This window comes from Aplysia californica, unplaced genomic scaffold, assembly GCF_000002075.1.
Source record: "Aplysia californica isolate F4 #8 unplaced genomic scaffold, AplCal3.0 scaffold00190, whole genome shotgun sequence".
Lineage (NCBI taxonomy): Eukaryota > Metazoa > Mollusca > Gastropoda > Aplysiida > Aplysiidae > Aplysia > Aplysia californica.
The window spans coordinates 288,956-299,040 of NW_004797460.1; the positions used below are offsets into that span (position 1 = coordinate 288,956).

The 10,085-nt window shown below is 42.3% G+C and overlaps 1 protein-coding gene across 1 annotated transcript in view; it reads right to left on the minus strand.

The window, feature by feature from the left end:
- The window catches only part of LOC101857406 (parathyroid hormone/parathyroid hormone-related peptide receptor-like), a 171,920-nt gene that overhangs the window by 62,667 nt on the left and 99,168 nt on the right, over positions 1-10,085 (minus strand). The window lies entirely within an intron of this gene.

Below are 10,085 nucleotides of genomic sequence, written 5' to 3' on the forward strand. Positions count from 1 at the left end.
ACAAACAAACTCACCAATCTCCCACAAAAACGCCGGGAGAAATCTGAGAGCCACAGCAAGAACAGACAGACGCTAGAGATAAATGGACGTCTTGTCTATACAGTGGAAGTCTTCCGTGAAAAATAATCAACGGATAGCCTGTTTAGAGACAAGACTTTTCTAGAAATAACGCCCGCTTTCAGTTCAACTATGCGCGCCCCCTTGTAGGGGAAATTTTATCCTGGCGTTCTCAAAGATGTTTCATTTTTGCGCGGTGCAAGAGTTGTCAGTTGTATGCAGTTGTTTGCATATCTAGATCAAAACTTTGCTAAAAATGTGTGAGGTAAAGGATGCTTGGTGGGGGAGAGATAAACATCAGCTCACTAATAGTTGTTATTGTTGAAAAACACGATAGTGAGCAGGCAGGTATTAAGAGAGAGACACAGAGAGAGAGAGAGAGAGAGAGAGAGGGAGAGAGAGAGAGAGAGACGGAGAGAGAGAGAGAGACTGAGAGAGAGAGAGAGAGAGAGAGAGAGAGAGCGAGCGAGAGAGAGGGAGAAAAAGAGAGAGTAAGAAATGTATGTAATGCATCATGGTAGAATCAAGTGCTAGTCAAACAAATAAAATTGAAAAACCAGACATTTTTTTACCCCGGGTTGGTCCATTTTTAGCGATTTATTGTTTGTTTTATTTGACTTCACACCCTTTCTGTCCATTTAAAAAACATATTTCTGAGTGGATTTTTACTGGAAAAACGTTAAGAAAATTGTAAATTTGTAGTTTACTATGTCTCTTAAGCCATGGAACTCCCCTACCTTTGGTGGCCATTTTTTCGACAAATTAATTATTTCTGAAAACGGGCTTCCCCGCCTCCTCAATTTTCAAAGATCTCGACCGTTTTTCAGACATCTGGGTTTTTAAGAAGAATCCCAACTGAAACATAGAAAAACGAAGAAGGTTTAACTTTAAGATGATACTAATAACTCAACATGCCCAAAAACTGACAAGCGCCTGATTCCGTCGCATCGTGACACAAACAAAGATGACACAGTCCTATTGATGTAAGTTAGAGACAAAGACGACAAAAGAAACACAATTACAATCTCCAAAAAGATCCAACTCCCAAAATGGAATGTTGTAAGAAATTAAGATCTCTTTCTGTAGTTGAACAGGTAAGTATTGGTACAAAGTAGGTCAATCGTAATGTTAATAGAGAAGGGAATTTTGCATTTTCAATCATCCTTGGAGCTCTCGTGGCCTAGAGATTAAGGTGTTCGCCTCTCTTTCAAAGGTCCCGTGTTCGAATCCAGGCAGCGACGGAAAAACATTTGTTTCTAAAATTGTCTCCTTTCACTTCTTTTCCTGCTCTCTAGCAATGTTCTGTCGTCTGCTTCCGTCTCCACTTTCTGCCAACACCCCCTCACCTCCTTTGCCCCCTCCTCTGGGCTCCTGACTCTTTCTGCAGCCTTTCTACTGCTACTCCTTGGCTCCTTGTTACTGCTGTCTTTCAACCACATCCCTGATCTTCTGGTAGGAAAGATCCAAACCTAGCCTTCTCGAAGGTACCGAGTACAAGTTGCGCATGTTAAAGATCCCTTGGTGGTCTATAATCGATAACAGTAGGCTATGGCCGCCACCCGGGCAAAATACAACATTTCTCACCAACTGAAAAAGTTTAATGTTTCCAGCGGGCTCATATTATGACCTTCTGCATTTGCGAGAGCCGTAAAACACTTACCGATAAAAAAACCAATACATAAAAACATACACACACACATACACACACACACACACACACACACACACACACACACACACACACACAACCTTTAGGATTTTTACATAAATCTTGCCAATGTATTATTGAAGGTATAGACGGAGTCTTGACAAACCACAAGACATTAAACTTACAGACGGCAAGCATTGATCAGGTACTTTTTCCCGGAAATAGCGGAGCCCAGTTGGTAATGTATTTCTCCTCTAGGCTAGGAACGAGACACGTCCCTTGGCGGGAGATAATTGGGAGGAAAGACTTAGACGCTTGGAATGCATGCCGGCCCACGGTAAAGTAACTGAGCGCCAAATCGTGCACGGGATCGTAGAATGGTCCGTGCTCTTGGTTACTTGAGTGAGAGATGGATCAATGGAGAAGAGTTGCTGGCCTTCAGACGTAAAGGAGTCATGACCTTGCGGAATCAGGCGCTCGTCAAAACAATGAAATCAAAGAAATCGGCATTTTTTTATCTAGTTGCCGGGCATTTTTTTTCTAGCTTTCTTTTTTTGGCTCAACACCTTTTATATCGCGTATTTTACTAAAACATATTGATTAAAGGCAAAAAAAAGTAAATTTTCAGTTTTCAATTACTCTCAAGCTATGGAAATTACAAAACATTGGAGACCATTTCTCATTAATTTTACCTCTGAAACCAGGCGACCCTGACCTCATTTAATTGCAAATATTTCGTCTTCTATTCAACGGCAGTAGATATTTTTTTCATCAAAAGCTAGACGAACTAACGGGCATTAAGATGATACTGTTAACTCAATATGCCCAAAAATTGACGAGCGCCTGATTCCACCGCGTCGTGACACATTAAGACCCTCGCTCTATGACTGCACTGCATACGTCATGCAAGCTTACAATAATTACAATAATTCTCATCTGGCCCCAGAAAGTACACAGCCATAGAGCCATGATCTTTTCTCCTAGAGAGAAACTGATTGGTGCAGTGCATTAGCCACAAGACACAGCCTCTTTAATTTTGTAAACGACACAACAATTAGCCAGTGATTTTCTCTCTGGGTTTTTTCCCACCGCCTTCTGTCCCGCTCCCTCCTGTGACAAGACTATCCACGGCGGGTCGGCCCAACAAAGAGAGTTGTAGTGTTACAAAACCCAATCTGGGTTCCCATTAAACATACGTGTCACGACGTGGGTGAATCAGGTGCTCGTCAAGTTTTGGGCACATGGGGTTACTGCTATCATCGTAAAGCCCTTCCTTTGGTGGAGAACAAGGAACTATGTTGAATACAAGTCGAGATATTTGCGATTGAAGGAGGTCAGGGTCGCCTGGTTTCAGAGGTAAAATTATCGAGAAAATGGCCGCCAAAGTTTGGTAACTGACATAGCCTAAGAGTCGTCGGACACTGAAAAAGTACATAGTTTATGCCGTTCATCAATGCTTTTCAGTAAAATCCGCACAGAAGTGTGTTTTTAAATGGACATAAAAGGTGTTGGGCCACACACAAAAAAAAGAAAAAAAAGAAAAGAAGAAAAAAAAAATACCCATCGCCATAAAGATGCCCATGTTTTTTATTCCCCTATCTTGACGACGTTTGTCATTCTCAGGAAATAAACGAAACTGTCATTTTTCTGTCCGCTCTGCACTTTAAATCGGTTTTTTGTTTTTTGATTCAACACCTTTAGGGCCCATTAAAAAACACTTTTCTGCGTGGATTTTACTGAAAACTGTTGATTTACGGCATGAAATGTAAGTTTGCAGTTTTTAAAGACTCTCAATCTTTGGAAGTTACCGAACTTTGGCTGTCATTTCCTCGTTAATTAAATTTTGTTCCGAACTCAGGTGACCTCCACCTCCTTCAATCACAAATATCTCGACTTCTGTTCATGAAAGACGAGTAATTTTTCCTCACCAAAAGCAGGACAAATAAACAAGTTTTTAAATTATACAAAATCTCCAAATGGTAAAAAATTGACGAGCGTCTGATTCCACCGCGCCGGGACACATTGTGCCAGGTAGGACTATACATTCAGACCCCCAAAAAAGAATCCCCAAAAGAAAGCGACACAGAGCCTGTCTGAGTGTTCTGGGATACACATTCTCTCAATCTCTCAAATAACATTTCGTTTTCTCTCTGCGGGGGTTTCGGCTGAAATAATTCACTCAATTCCCTTTCTCCCTGCCTTCAAGTTCCTGTTCCATGTTAATCACTTCCCCTCTCAATTTCTCTCCCATGTCCTCATCGCTTTCCTTATCCGCTTGTCTTCTTTATAAGCTCCCAACTATTTATATTGTCATCGCCTTAGATCTAAGATGTCTGATTGCTTACAAACTCATCTGTCTGTCTGTCTGTCAGCTCACAGATCTTCTTCTTTCACTCTTCCGTCTGCTTACAACTTCCATTCACGTTCTCGGGTTCTTTCTCGCCAGCTCTTCCATCTATACAAGCGTCAAGCGTGTCTGTCTCATTCCCTGCCTCCTTTTCTTTATCACAACTCTACCTCGTTCTCCAAATTGCTAGCATACCCGCTCCGATAATCATTTGTTTTATCGTTTTCAACAGACAGTGGCAAAGTATTTGTCAGCACGAGACTTTGCTTATGTCGTTTCTACACTCAAAAGACATAATTCGTTTAGCTGTTTTCATCAACGTCTTCGGGAGACACTGAGTCTTTGATGAACAGAACGACACCCCATGCATCTTTGTGTTCCACTGTACCATGGACGCTAATTATAAGCCAAAAATTCCTCGCATTTCTTTATTTTAATATCATTATGTGGCGTCGGTGGCTTAGTGGTTAAGCTCTCAGACTCGCAACCGTAAGGTCGTAGGTTCGAATCTCGTCAGGGGCCCGACGTCGTGTTCTTGGAAAAGGCACTTTACACGAATGTTCCTCACTTCACCCAGGTGGGAATGGGTATTCAGTTGAAAGCGGCGAAAGATCTTGTCAGTTTGTTAGTGTTTGAGCGCTTAATCAGCTGCTTGCACTGTATACTTCCCGGGAAGCGGAGAATGTTTCTGAGTGTTCTATGGTCTGCTGAGTGTAACGATATTGGGTGAAGCGCATAGAGTTCACTTCCTTCTCTCTCGTTTTCTCTCCCTTTCTCTCTCTCTCATTTTATCTCTCTCTCTGTCTCTCTCCCTCTCTCTCCCTCTCTCTCTCTCTCTCTCTCTCTCTCTCTCTCTCTCTCTCTCTCGCTCTCTCTCTCTCTCTCTCTCTCGCTCTATCAATCTATCTCTATGTATCTCTCTCTCTCTATATATATATATATATATCTCTCTCTCTCTCTATCTCTCTCTCTCTCTGTCTCTCTTCTATATCTCCCCTCCCCCCCGGCCGAGAGATACTTGATATCTCATTAAGTACGTGAGTACTTCCGATACTCTGAGACGCTCACTGCAGGAGATAGACACACGTCCTGTGCGCGCTACTAGACCTGGGCGCACCCCCCCCCCTCCCTGGGAGAAATGCCCCATAACTCTGAGTCTGGATGGACTGACTCTGTGAGTAACAACCGACGGGAACCTCTCAGCAGACATACAGAACAGCTTCTGAGACAGAGTACACATCCAAACAGCCGTAAGGGGATGCTTTAGACGACCCTTTGGAATATCATAATACAATGGCCACGTCACAATGTGGGGCCCCCTTGGGAAACGAGGCGTTTGTCAAGATCATCAAAGTGAAGAAACTGTCATTTTTCTGCCGGTTTGTGAATTTTTATATAATATCTGTGGGTTTTTGTTCTGCTCAACATATTTCATGCTCACTGAATAACACATTCCTGCGTTGATTTTACTGAATTACTCTTATTAAAGGAACAACAAAATTTTCATTTTCCAGTAACTCTCAATCAGAAGAAAAAAAAAAAGAAAAAAAGCTACACTTTTGCACCATTTTCTCGCAAATTTTACCTCTGAAACCAGGTGACCCCCACCTCCTTCATTCGCAAATATCTCAACTTGTATCTTAGAAAATGGATAATACTTTTTTTTATCCAAAGCAAGATAAGTGAACAAGCTTTTAGATGCCCAAATTTGACGAGAGCCTGATTCCACTGCGTTGTGAGACAAAAGAAAAAGTGCGCAGTAGAGTGAAACAACCGATGATAAAACTTGCTGTCTTCTGAATTGGTCGGGTCATGTAACAAGATCGTGTGGTCTATCCAAGACCATTCTTCAGGGAACTGTGCAGGGGAGGAGAAGGAGAGGAAGGCAAAGGAGAGGTGGACCGACAACATTGCGGAGTGGACTGGGAAATCTTTCACCCAAACTCAAACGTTAGCAAAAAAAAAAAAAAGAAACCCCCCCCCCCAAAAAACGTGAAAAGTGGAGGCATCTGACGAGGGTCCCTATCATACAGCGCCCCCTACAATCCTCGTGGATTATGGGACCAGTAAGCAGTGAGCAGTAACACATATGCAGTTTTAAATTGTCTCTTGCCAGAAATAGGGCTTACATTAAATCTAGCTCTAACATTCCTTACTAGTTAATCAAGAAAACAACAACAACAACAAACACACCAAAGAGCAACAATAAACGAACAAACAAAAACCCAAACAAGCAAAAACCAAACAACCTAAACTTACGACCAAACCTACAATGTGGGCAAATTAAGTAAACTACAGTCAGGACATTGAAAACGGCGCACTGAACACTGCACTAGCAGTCTGCACTTTCTAGAGAACACATCGCTTATTACACCCTTGCACAGAGTGACTTTACGAAATCAAACAACTTTGGGTCATTAGTTCCGTGACTTTACAGCCTGAAACTTTGGGAAACGAGAAAACAGGGTGGTTCTGTCAGTGAAGGGGCTACAGCCTTTGTTGTAAGACGAAAAGTGCATATTTGTTTAATTTTTTGTGTGTAAAATGTTTTACGGCGCTCGCAACTGCATAGGTCATATGAGCGCGCGGGACACATTTAATATTTTCAGTTGGTAGGACATTTTGAATTTTGCCCGGGTGGCGGCCGAAGCCTACCCTTATCGATTTTAGACCACCAAGGGATCTTTAACGTGCACAACTTGCACACGGGCCGTCCGAGAAGGCTAGGTGTAGATCTTTCCTACCAGAAGATCAGGGGTGTGGCAGAAAGACAGCAGTAAGGAGAGGCCAAGGAGTAGCTGTAGAAAGGCTGCAGAAAGAGTCAGGAGCCCAGAGGAGGGGCGGGGGCTCTCGTGGCCTAGAGGTTAAGGTGTTGGCCTCTCATTCAAAGGTCCCGGGTTCGATTCCGGGTAGCGACCAAAAAATTTTCTTCTCTAAAATTGTCTCCTTTCACATCCTTTCCTGATCTCTAACAATGTTCTGTTGTCTGCTTTCATTTCCACTTTCTGCCCCCACCCCCTCACCTCCTTTGCCCCTTCCTCTGGGCTCCTGACTCTTTCTGCAGCCTTTCTACTGCTACTCCTTGGCTCCTCCTAACTGCTGTCTTTCTGCCACACCCCTGATCTTCTGGTAGGAAAGATCTACACCTAGCCTTCTCGGACAAGGGCGAAAAATCTCGGAGGGCCCGTGTGCAAGTTGCGCACGTTAAAGATCCCTTGGTGGTCTAAAATCGATAAGAGTAGGCTTCGGCCGCCACCCGGGCAAAATTCAAAATTTCCTACCAACGAAAAAGTATTAGATGTGTCTCGCGCGCTCATATGACCTATGCAGTTGCGAGCGCCGTAAAACCCTATACTAAACAAACAAACAAGAGGAGGGGCAAAGGAGGTGGGGGGTGGGGGCAGAAAGTGGAAACGAAAGCAGACAGCAGAACATTGCTAGAGGACAGGAAGGGAGGTGAAAGGAGACAATTTTAGAGAAGAACAATTTTTGGTCGCTACCCGGATTCGAACCCGGGACCTTTGAATGAGAGGCCAACACCTTAACCTCTAGGCCACGAGAGCCTGCAAAGTGCATCTGTTCCGCGCAATTTAGAGATCGGCGCATAAAATTGCGCTGCGCGTTTTCACGATCGTAGAGATCTAGTTGCTGGGAAATCTGAAGATTGCGTTAATATTTATACTTTTGAAGAGCTTACAAGAATGATGCTACGCCAGGTATCAAACTCAAAGTTCACAAAGTACACTTAGTTTATTTCATATTTTCAACATAATTTTGTGGTGGTTTTTTTACATTCACTTCTATCTTTATTTTTTTTACTCGTTTCAAAATTGTGAAAGTATCAAAATTTAAATCAAAATTAAGTTATTGAAACTGAAGAACTCGCAAGAATGATACTATTATTCGATCGTTAAAACGCGCTGCGCAAGTTTGCGCCGATCGGTAAATTGCGCGGATCACAAACGCTGTTGGTATTTCTTCAAACTCTGTGACTCTCTAAGCATCAAAATTAAAAAAATGCCCATAGCGGCAATGATTTGATAAAGTGGTAACAACGAGGAATCATGCTTCGAGAAGTAGACAAGGACTGAGGTTTCCGCTATTACCTGTAATCGTTCATTATCTCCTCCCACAGACACTAACGGTTACTGATACCACACGCAGAACTACAGATTCTACCAGGGAGAGGAAATTGACTCACCAATTTAAGCCAAATAAACGGTTACTACATAGTCTTTTTGGGATTTATGGTCTGTATCAATTTGCCTCCTACAGAGGCCGCGGCGTGTAATCTTGTTTGTTGAGATTGTCTGGAAGTCTGTCTGGGTCTTTGTGGGAGGTACGTGTCGTGAGGGTGTGGGGGAAGGGATGGGGTAGGTAAGTGTGTGTGTGGGGGGGGGGTGTGTTGGTGGATAAGAATATATGTGTGTGTGTGTGTGTGTGTGTTTGTGTGTGTGGGGGGGGGGGGTTGCGGGAGCAGACACACTGTTATTACTGTTAATGCGTACATATTTATGAGAACTGTGAGGCTGGAAATTCTTTTATGATAAATGCTTACGTCATAAGAATGGTATACGTGCTGGGAGTCACTGAGAAGAGAGTGAACAATCGATGAAAAAAGGATATCATCATCATCGTCGTCATCATCATCATCATCATCATTGTCATCATCATCATCATCATCATCTTGATCATCATCATCATCATCCTCATCATCATCATCATCTTGATCATCACCATCATCATCATCATCATCATCATCATCATCATCATCATCATCATCATCATCATCATCATCACCATCATCATCATCATCATCATTGTTCGGAAAGCAGAGCAATAGAGAAAGTCTTGTTTGATTTTCAGACAAAATAATATTATAAAAATATAAAAACATTTAAAATTTGTTTTATTGAAACAGCTCAACGTTTCGCCTCTTGGTCTTCCTCAGGAGCAACACAGCGAAGAACTAAATGAACGCTGTATACTAGCAGGGAAATGGGCCTAACAAAGAGGGTCTTAAGATTACGTGTGGTTACAGGCTAGACGGAAGTGACTCAGAGCGAGCCAGGTCAAGGGGATGATTATAAATGAAATCTCATCATCATCATCATCATCATCATCATCATCATCATCATCATCATCATCATCATCATCATCATCATCATCATCATCATCTGAAAAATTATCATTAACCTTATTAATATTTGTTCCCAGTATCAGTAGTTATCACAGCAGTGGCAGCAGACTTATCACAACTCAGTACCAGTCTAAACACCAACAACCGCAGCAGTGAAACAAACGACAAGGATTCCACCAAAAGCATAAAAAACAGAAATATGAATGTGATGAACTTCCAACTGAAATGCAAGTTCAACAATGGACTTATAATGTGAAATGCGCGAGTAAATCTTCCGAGTCCAGTGACATAATTCAAGGCACTCGGGAAAAAACAATTCACAAAAAAGTGACAAATATTCAAAAGAAGTAGATCTAGAGGGTAAAATGACGATAGTTAGGAAGAGGAAAGAAAAAGCAGTAGTTCCCCCTATGTTGTTCCGGCGCAGTATGAGCGTGACATTGATAAATCAGCCCATTTACAATTCTACTGTGCTTAAGAACATGTTAATAACCCTCCTTTATGACTTCAAGGTGAAGAAAAAGATGGATGAATGGGGCCAAAGAGACCCTCCAAAGATACAACATGATGATCCAAAAAACGGCACCCCTGTCTCACGTCCATCCAGTGTGAGATGCGCTGACAAAATGAGTTACTTCTCGCCATTCAAGAATGGAGATATCTGCCGAAAATTGGCTCTGGGGACAGATTTATAGATTTTCAATTGATGCCATTCTGTTCAAGTTTAACACGTCTTATTTCAAACGGATATTTTTTCCATACAGCAAAAATCCGAGAAGTGACTCATTTTGTCACAAATACATCTCGCCTCGCCTCCTCGGGGATCACAAAGACACAAAAATCATCATCATCATCATCATCATCATCATCATCATCATCATCATCATCATCAT